The following is a 10189-nucleotide window of genomic DNA, read 5'->3' on the forward strand; positions in this document are numbered from 1 at the left end:
TTCCTCAGGGGGGTAAAGGTGGGTGAGGAGGAGTGGCAAATCCCGCGCGCCGACATCCTGGGTCCCGAGTGAACGATCGCAAAAGAGAGCGACAGAACACGAGAGAAAGAAAGCAACGTTGCCATGGTAAACACGAAGAGTGAAAACTCCCAGCAATATAAACAGTGATAATTTAAGGTTGTAAACTAAATCCTGAGCTATTCTAGCGCTTATAAAAAGCAATAAAGTCATTACGCTGCATTAACTTCCCTTCTGTCGAAATCTCGGAAATCTGGTGGTTGCGCAGTTTCGTATTCCTCAACCGCGCCCAGCCGCGCCCCACCAGCGAAGCCGGGTATATGGTTTAGTTTAGCGTTAACGCGAGGCCGTACATCTGCGCGCTATGCAAAAAGAAACCTTCGAAAAGAACGCGAGTATCTTTCCACCGGGAAGTTCGTGGATTGTTGAAGTTCACGAAACTGCTCTGATGATGTAACCGTGTTTGGGACCCAGAGGGTCTGCCTGCATGGTCCGCCGCTTGCGGCAGCCAGAATGTATGGGAAAATGGCGGACCTTTTCCTCTAGATTTAGTATATGATCTCTATGCTTTTCCTTTTTATTTATTGCTATTTTTTTAGAACGATGCTAAGCAAATTATTATCATATTAGTAACAATAAGAATGTCCTTAGAATAATAATGTAAAACATTACAAAAATTAAGTAAATCTTAGGTTTTGTTTAAACTTTAGGTTGTTTCTTTTTTGTGTAAAACGAAACCGAAACTAACTTAAGCAACGTCTCCTTTGTCGTAATTGTTTGCGTGTCTGTGCGTGTATGGCGCGTGCATGTTTGTGCGCGCGCGTGTGGATGCGTCCGCGTGCATGCGTGTGTGCATCTCTGGTTGTGCGTGCGTGTGCGTCTGCGCGCGGGCGTGGGTTTGCGCGTGTGCATGCGTGTGTACGTGCGTGCGCGCGTATATGAGTGCGACTGCGAGCGCGCAAGCGTCTATTTGTGCGTTCTATTGCACTGCGCCCGCAAGAAGAACAATTGGATGTCCCTGGACACTATTAAAACACTAACTTATTATTATTATTATTATTATTATTATTATTATTATTATTATTATTATTATTATTGTTGTTGTTGTTGTTGTTGTTATTGAAACATAGCCCTGAGTCTTTAGACACAGGGCCCTAAACTTTTCTATAGCTGTCTGTAGCTGTATCTATAAATTTCTAAGGCCGACCATGCAAAGCTACAGCGGGTGATAGCCTGCCATTGAATTTCCCATAGACGACCATAGACCATTTTTGTATGGGATGTCTCGGACTGATTTATTATGGGATTTGCCTCTTTATGTGTGTGAGTTTTTTGCATGTCACCATATTCTCAAATGAATATTTTACTCAGGTTGACATGGTCATGTGACAGGTTCTAGCAGCATGTCATGAATATTTGTCACACATTTTCACTATATTTTGATTTCATGTTGCCATATATAAACTCGATACTAACTGATTTTTTTACTGTACACTTCCATCAATAAATATTTGTAAATAATGCTAGTATAGAGCATTTCACCCTACTTTGCAATTTCTGAGCATGGAGTGATTTGTAAGAAAATGAAATATGAACTGATATATAAAATTTTGATTGCAAAGATAAAAATTGTATGCAAAAGAGGCACTTTATTATCAACTATTTGCATGAATTACAACTGACATTATAAAAACTAGACTGCTAACAACTGTTGCTTTTCAAGCTGAAATCTTACCTGTACATTATGAACAGAGCCATATATAAGCTTTCCAAAACCATTTCACATTATTTATTTAGCACCCTTTTCTACACCCTTCTCACATTCTTCACTAAATGTAGGGTGTAACACGAAACAGCACCCTTTTCGTTAAAATTATGAGGTTGTATTCCTAGTTTTTAGGGTGTTAAAAGGGTGTAGCCGAGGATGTAAGTTGCTACAACACCCCTTTTACACCCTTAAAGGTGTAAACAAAATTACTGTGTAGTACGGCCGAGCATCACTGGCGTCAATCACCACGATAGCGTCAATAGCGTCACGGCGTTGCCCACCACCCGCCAACAACCCCGTTGTTAACAACAAAACCAGCGTTCTGCACATCTAGGTCGAGATGTTCATTTTCTTTTTCTTTTACGTGTGGTTCGATTTTGAACGTTTCCGTTGCGGTTTTAACCGAAGCTGTTAGCTTTCCTTGGCTCAGGAAATCAGTATCCTAGTACCTAATTAAAACATTACTGAGACTAGCTTAAGTTTAATCAATATATGACAGACGTCTTGTTTAGGCTCTTCCAAAACACAAAGCCTGAAATATCCAATCTTATCCGATTCAAGCACAAGCTGATCGGGAAGCGTGGCTAGCGTGGCAGTTTACTAAGCTGAGTGCATTGATACACCTATACGTTTTTTAAGGTAGAGAAGGGGGCTTATGGCCAGTGTACAAGTATACACTGGCTGGGTAACGGAGGGCGCGTCTTCCAGGAAAGGGGAGCATGTGCGCCCGATGCACCCGACTACAACTTTTTTTTTCTTCGAGTGCAGTTGGGAAGTAAATATGTGGAGCACTAACCGAAAAATTGCGGATGTGGTATTCGCGCTAAAAGTGCCGCGCAGCGACACAGCGGTATTGTTAGTGCGAAAATGACGTGGGCGCTGTTTTCGTATTTTATTTTCATAGAACAACGACGGGCACAATATCTTTCCACTTCTGGTAATGTTCCAAATGAACATATCACACGACAGTGCTAGTCTAACGAAAAAAAAAAACTAAATAAAACGGTGATCGTTTGCTTGCGCTAACAATGTTCGCGCGATGCACGCACTAATATCCTGCCAACCACTCGCTCGTGATGCTTCTCTCGCTGCCCGTCGTTATGCCAAAGTTTCGTCAACGCGATGAAAGTTTAGATTATGGGTGTCCCTGCGGCGAAACTGAAAATCAGCACTTTTGGCCAAACACTTGCTGGCCGTGTTTATGTCCCCGGCGGCCAAGTTGAAAATCAGCACTTCTGGCCAAACACTCGCCGGCCGTGTCTATGTTTCCGGCGGCCAAGCTGAAAATCAGCACTGCTGGCCGAACACTTGCCGGCCGTGTTTATGTCTCCGGTAGCCAAGCTGAAAATCAGCACTGCTGGCCAAACACTCGCCGGCCATGTTTATGTTTCCGGCGGCCAAGCTGAAAATCAGCACTACTGGCCAAACACTTGCCTGCCGTGTTTATGTCTCCGGCGGCCAAACTGAAAATCAGCACCTCTGGCCAAACACTTGCCGGCCGTGTTTATGTCCCCGGTGGCCGCGCTGAAAATCAGCACTGCTGGCCAAACACTTGCCGGCCGTGTTTATGTCTCCGGCGGCCAGGCTGAAAATGAGCACTTCTGGCCAGGCGCTTGCCGGCAGTGTTTATGTCCCCGGCGGACAAGCTAAAAACAGCTAGTTTGTGGCCGGACTCTTGCCGGCCTTGTTTATGTCTCCGGTGGCCAAGCACTTAAAGTGGCCAAGCTGTCCAGACACTGGCCAACCGTCGGCCGATCGAAATTCACTTTCTTGTGCTGCTTGGGTAGCCCCCGACGACTTTGTCAGCCCATTCCGCCGCGGGAACTTGGGTTCTGGGGTCAGAGCTGGCCAGCACGGTCTCCCACCGCTCGAGAGAAGGATTTTTAGGTAGGTCACCCGGGGGGTGGCTCTATTTTGCAATCCCATAGGATATGTACTCTAAGAAAAATGGAGGAAAAAGTATTCCACCCTTCTACTGACGCGCCCCCAAGCGGACACGAGAAAGGGGGAGGAACGAAACGTTTTTCTCCTTCTCCAGGCAGACGGGAGAAAGCTTTCGCTCTCCCGACTCATCTTCTTTCGGTTTCGTTTTTCGAGTAGGTCGCGCACGTTGTTTAATAAATGCTTTTGAGTTGATTGTGCTTCAGCGGCAGCGAAGGCCGCCTGTAATTCCGTGTTTCAGTCCAAACGTGCAGAACATTTCGGTTGCATTGACGTTGTTATCACTAATTTTGTCAAACGAGCAAACAAAGCCGCTAGAAACAGCGAAGTTCCGGAGCAGTGCCAGCAGCGCCACGTACACTGGGTAAGATGGCCGTCTCCGGATTGGGGGACTCACGCGGAACTACAGTAGCGAAACCACGCGGAACTGTGTCGACGTTTTCGACGTTACACTCTAAGCCCGGTCCCACTTAGTAAGAGGGACATTTCTTCGATTTTTTTCCACTTAACTTTAAGGGGGGCGACAGACCTCTTAATATTACATGGAGATGCTCCCTTTTAATTAAGTGAGACACCATCCTTCTTAAAGTAAGCGATAGGGCGTCTCCCTTAAATTCGAGTTCAGAGTCCCTTAGTAAGAGGGACATTTTTTAGATATTTTCTTCCTTAAATTCGGAGGGACGGTGGCCCGCTTAAAATGCAGGGGTATAGTCCCCCTTAAGTCGGGGTCATGGTGTATGGAAATCGCAGGAACTGCGTCAAAGACAGACAGGTTTTGCTGCCGGCTGCCTGGGCGCCTTCCGTGCTGAGTTCGGTTCTGTTTTCCGATGCCGAGTGCAACCGGCATTCAACGTGGTTCTGTATTTGTGCGTGTCAGCAACATAGCAGCAACATCGTGATGGCAGTGTTGTGGGTTGTGAACAGAAGACTGGAATTATCGCCGATGTGACCGTGTGTTCGCGTATCAGTGGTGTAACAACAAGATGAGATGACGTAAACTGTCGGGCATTGATGCTGCTGGTCGGGCCGTGATCGGAGGGGGCGGGGTGTTGCAGGTTGACATTCCGCTTTGTATTAAAACGTTTAATACCACTTGAGGGATTAGGTGCAATCGATCGACGTGCAGATAGTCATGTTGGAACGCTGGTCTGAACAGTAATCTCCTATCGTACAGTGGCCAATGTGACTGTCGGTTGTCTCGTCCCCGAGAGCGATTGCGCTCTGGGGAAAGGACTGAACAGTACGAAATCGTGGCGAAAAGTACGTATATTTACAGTGTGGAATTTTAGCATTAAAAAAGAATAGTAGGTGAATTCGAGAGAAAAAAAAAGCTACCCTTTATTTTGCTGTTTAAATATTCTACGGCTCCTGGAGAAACTGCCCTCCATGTAACGCGCTGGGATGAGCGCTAGAAGTTTTCGAGCTCGCCACAGCGTAGCTCCGTACACCTGCCGCAAGTCGCGGCTTTGACTGCATTCAGGTTGATCGAAAAGCGATTTCTCAGCGCGTGAAGCATCACTTCCAACTGAGTAAATATCCGCTCTACAGAGATTAATTCAAGACGGCAATTGCAGCCTTGCGCGAACAGCACAAGTAGAAAAACAAACACTACAATAGAAATACAGGCTACGACGTGCCGTGTGGGGAAACAAACTCATGGCTTCGAACCGCATTGGAGCGGCTTGATTTATTGGCTTTCAAATAATTACGGCATGATCGAGCGTTTGCGTTTTAATAAGAGATTCATACCCTGAGCCCTTTAAAATACTCTCAGAGGTATGACATTGTTAGAAAAAAGTCAACATGCTGGGAATATTTTTTATTGTTCATTCAGTCACCGAGAAATTCCGTACGTTCAAAACGACCAGTATAAAAGACGGAAACGCAGAGCTCGGGTGTAGAGTTCGGGTTAGTGTGCCGTTGTATTGATGTTTGTATGTGTGAGGTATGTGTGTGTTCTCTATTGCTTGTGATGCTTATGTGTATAGTAGAGGTCCCCGAACATCCCCAGAGCCATATATGTAGAGAGTTTGGCCACTCGTTGGGAAGTGTAGGAGGCAAATGAGGAGGCGCCATTGGCCGAAAGCGGGCTGGGCGTGTTCCGGGGCGTCTTCAGAAATTCGAATGTGACCAACCAGAAGCCGGAAATAATACCCTGGCGGTGGTCGCGAAAAACAAACCTGATAACTGCATTGGAGTAACTCTCCAATGCAGTTATCAGGATGCACGTGATGTTTCAATCACGCTCATCCGAAATGATGGTAGAAGAGTGCGAGTAGAGGAACGATCGACATAATTTGTACGCCAAGCGCCGAGGGCCGGGAATTCGCCGTCCGAGCGGTCACACTCTGTCCGCGCAAAACAGAGTTGAGCGGCGTATTCGTTTCTTACATCTTCCTGCATGATCATGATCAAAACAACACGTGCATCCTATTTTCAACCATGAAGAATCACTCCATTTCACTCTCACGCGCTTATTAAAACCATATACGAACATATACCTTTGATCAGAACTGTTTCTCGCTACCACCCCTAGGGGATTTTTTTCGGCTTCTGGTTGGTCAAGAGAGGATGCCAAGCCCTCTTTCCGAGTCTGCCGCACGCCCTGGCTCTGCCCGCGCCTCCCATTGACCAAACTCTCTACATATACGGCTCTGAGCATCCCTAAGCGCAATGGTGTCCTGAGGAAATAAAAATATTTTTTGTAGAACATGAATTGGGCAGTACCTAGCGCCACCTAGCCAAGCTACTTGCAATTACTCTGCTTGACCCTGTCATCTGGTGGCAAGCGATTTAACCTTCTTTCACGCTACGCCAGCTACGCGATTAACAGCGGCTTCGAGTTTGTTCTTTTGAGAGCAGTTCTTGGTTTCGCGGATTGAGTTTACCATTCCTTCGTGATGTGTGGTTGACGAAGGAATTGTGACTCGAGGAACACCAAAGGTAAGACGTAAAGTGCGCGAAGTAACTTGGTATCGGTTGTCTGCTGTCGACGAAAAGACTTAGTAACTGCTTTCGAAACGCAAGTTTCTGTACCTGTGCGGGGAGTCTGGTTTTGAAAATAAACACAGTTCGCGGAAAGCTCGTGTTCCGCTTTTATTTGCTGCTCCTCTCGTCTCGTACAAAAGACGTAGCGTCCTCGTTAAGCCTTATTGAGCTCGATTCAGGGCCGCCCTAATGAGATGCAGGCGACGGAGGAACCAGTTGCACCCCTGCTTCAGGGACGAACGTTTCTCCCTTTCTAAAGGAACAATAGGTTACAAGACCGTTCCTCCCTTAAGGGAGGACTATCGATACCCTTTTTTTTAAGAGTGTGGTCGTAGTTGGCTCGTTGGCCGCAGTGTTTACAGTTTGGGTTGTATTGGTCAGGATAAATGTGCTCGAGGAGTGAAGGGGTGCGTAACGATCGCGTCTGGAGACGACGCTACGTAACCTCCTGTTCTTTAGTCAAACTTGTGTGCGGAGGGGGGAAAGTTCTTCTCTCTAGTTTAAAATGATTGGTTAGATCATGATATGTGATCATAAAGTCCTTCGTGGGATTCACGAAGCCAGACTCATCCACTGCCCGGTCGACAAAACCTCGGGCTTTATAGTGGGCTGTTTCGTTTCCCGGATTCCCCGAATGGGCTGGGACCCATATTAGTTCGGAGTAATTAGGTGAGAACTTTGGTGGCATTTGGGAGTTTGAGGGAGGTGTTTGTAATTCGCCCTTTGGAGAAATTATTAATCGCCATTTTAGAGTCATTAAGAATGGTACTGCCTTGGGAGTGAGCTAGGGCGAGGGCTATAGCTGACTCTTTTGCCGTTTCGGAAGATTTGGTTTTGATGCTTGCCGAGACGATGTGGTCACCGTTCTCGTTCATAGCCACAATTGCAAAGGCATTTGTATGTTTGTATTCTGCTGCATCCACATAAATTACTCCGTTGCGCTGTCCGTATTTAGCATGTAAGGCTTTGGCTCGTGCTTGTCTTCTGCCCTCATGGTGTATGGGGTGCATGTTTTTCGGAAGTGGTTTGACTAGTAGGGCAGCCCTATAGTCGCGAGGCAAGTGTACTTTAGTGTCATTATTAGTAGGCTGATAGTTAATGCCAAGCCTGGTTACAATACTCCAGCCAGTTTTGGAAATGGCTAATCTCGCCGTTTGGGCCATTAAATAAGCTTTTTTTTAGTTCATTGTAGGTGTTGTGTATTCCTAACCTCAGAAGCCTTTCGGTTGAGGCATTTAGCGGGAGTCCTAAGGCGGCCTTGTAGGCCTGCCGTATCATGCTATCATTGCTATCCAATTTGTCCTCCTCTGCTTTCGCAAATTTGAGATAAGTGGTGGCATAGAGTATCCTGCTTAGCGCAAAGGCCTGCACTAGTCGGCATAGATCTCGTTCCCTCACCCCTTGCCTTCGATTAGCTATGCGACGGATTAATCGCGCCGTCGCTTCTACCGTGCATTTGAGCTTAGTGAGTGTAGCATTGTTCTTTCCATTCGTTTGTAGATACAACCCCAGTATTCTCATATATTGTACCTCTTTGACGGATCGTTCATTGACATAGATGTTCATTTGTGGAAGGGAATTAAAGTTCTCCTACCTCTTGGCTTATGTCTGATCACAAAGAGTTCAGATTTGTGCTCTGAACAAATTAGGCCGGCTTCCCATGCGCATGCCTCAATAATGTCCACTGCTTTGTGGAGTGTTTCTTCTATGTAGCTGTCACATCCTTTGGTTACCCAAAGCGTGATGTCGTCTGCATAGAATGTGTGATGCATGTCTGGTATTTATGCCAATTTGGGGGGAATTTTGATGAGGGAGAGGTTTAAAAGGAAGGGAGACAGGACGGAGCCCTGCGATGTTCCTTTGCTTCCTAGTGTGAATGGGGCAGACTCTATTGTTCCGACCGTTATCACTGCTGTTCTGTTAGTAAGGAAGGATCGGATGTAATTGTGCATCTTTTCCCCGGGGTTGGTTTCTGACAAGTTTGTCAAAATGGCTTTGTGGGAGATGTTGTCGAAAGCTTTATGAAAATCTAGCCCCAATATTGCTTTGATTCCTGTTCCCTTATCAGCTTCGATTATATCCTTGTTTAGCTGCAAGAGTACGTCCTGGGTAGATAGATGAGCCCTGAATCCTAGCATTGTTTCAGGTAGGAGGTTTATGTCCTCCGCATAGTTCTGAAGTCTGGTGAGTATGACATGCTCCATTAATTTGCCTCGGCATGATGTAAGTGAAATAGGGCGGAGATTCTCAGTGTTGAGTTTCTCGCCTACTTTGGGAATAAAGGTGATTTTCGCATGTTTCCACTCTTGTGGTATGCTGCCTGCCTGCCAGTGTTTGCTCATGAGGTCCGTAATTGCCGCAATCGACGTTGCGTCTAAATTCCTGAAAGCCTTATTTGTTACTTTGTCTGGTCCCGCCGCAGAGGCTGTCCGCAGTTGTCCAATGGCGTACCAAACCTCTGCGCCTGTTATGTCGGCGTCTAAATTTGGATTAGGGGTTCCCCAGTAGTCGGACTGTAGGAACCCCCATCCGTATTTATATAGCGGTCTGCTAGCTCTTTTATTAGGTCTTCTGTTGTGCCCCCATATTTATGTATGAGCCTGTAAAGCTGGTTTTGTTGCACGGGACGTGTTTGTTCTGGTGCAATGTGGCTCAAGCGCATTCAAATACCCCGGGGTACTGAATGAAGATAATGGACCTTTCCATCTGACCGCGGTGGTGACGCCACCGTTTACAGTCAAGCGAATTAACACCGGTGGAAAAGAATGCGGAAGAGCAAGTGCGTATGAGACTTCAAAGGATGAGGCTGTGCAAACTATGGACGGTTCGGCAGCTGCTGAAAAGGGCCGTACGAGCAAAGTCAGTTATCGCAAAATAAAACGCCAAGTCGTGCGTGAGCAGCTTGGTGTGCCTGGTTTGACTGGCGCCCGATCAAGGGCTTCGGATCGTGCAGACTTTGTTTTCAGGGCCATTTCAGCGTATGCTGCTGAAGTGAGACCATCTGCCTCCACCTAGCACAGCGAACGTGAGCGCTGGTGACCGGCAACAACGTCGGAACACAGGAAGGGGCCGGCCAGGAAGTATCAGTAAAGCTGGAGCTTCAGCGGGAGATAATTACGGTTTCATCGAAGTGGTAAGGCACCGTTAAGCTGAGATAAAAACAAAATTTGCTGAAAAAGACGCCTGTAACTGTTGCTCCTGGTCACTCGAGAACAACACTTTTGTTTGTGTCCCGTATGGTACAGAATACAAGCGAAGACAACATGGTTAGACTTGTGGGATCTCTGCAATGTGATGTAAAGGTAACTTACACAAAATTGTAGCTGAAACACCCACCGTATTCGTTCTTTAATTTGTCCGTGTCGGAAGAAAAGTTTGAACGTATCGACGACCGGTTTTCAAATCTGGAGGCCCTGAAAATAAAACCCAATATAGGCCGATTTAATTACTCTCAACTACATCCAATATTTTTAT

General features: G+C 46.4%; 1 pseudogene; it reads right to left on the minus strand.

Annotated features, from left to right (window-relative positions):
• Positions 1-3548: 3548 nt before the first annotated feature.
• Positions 3549-8281, minus strand: LOC115327144 (annotated as a pseudogene).
• Positions 8282-10189: the final 1908 nt, after the last annotated feature.

Source organism: Ixodes scapularis, unplaced genomic scaffold (assembly GCF_016920785.2).
Source record: "Ixodes scapularis isolate PalLabHiFi unplaced genomic scaffold, ASM1692078v2 PGA_scaffold3__209_contigs__length_174095766, whole genome shotgun sequence".
Classification (NCBI taxonomy): Eukaryota; Metazoa; Arthropoda; class Arachnida; order Ixodida; family Ixodidae; genus Ixodes; species Ixodes scapularis.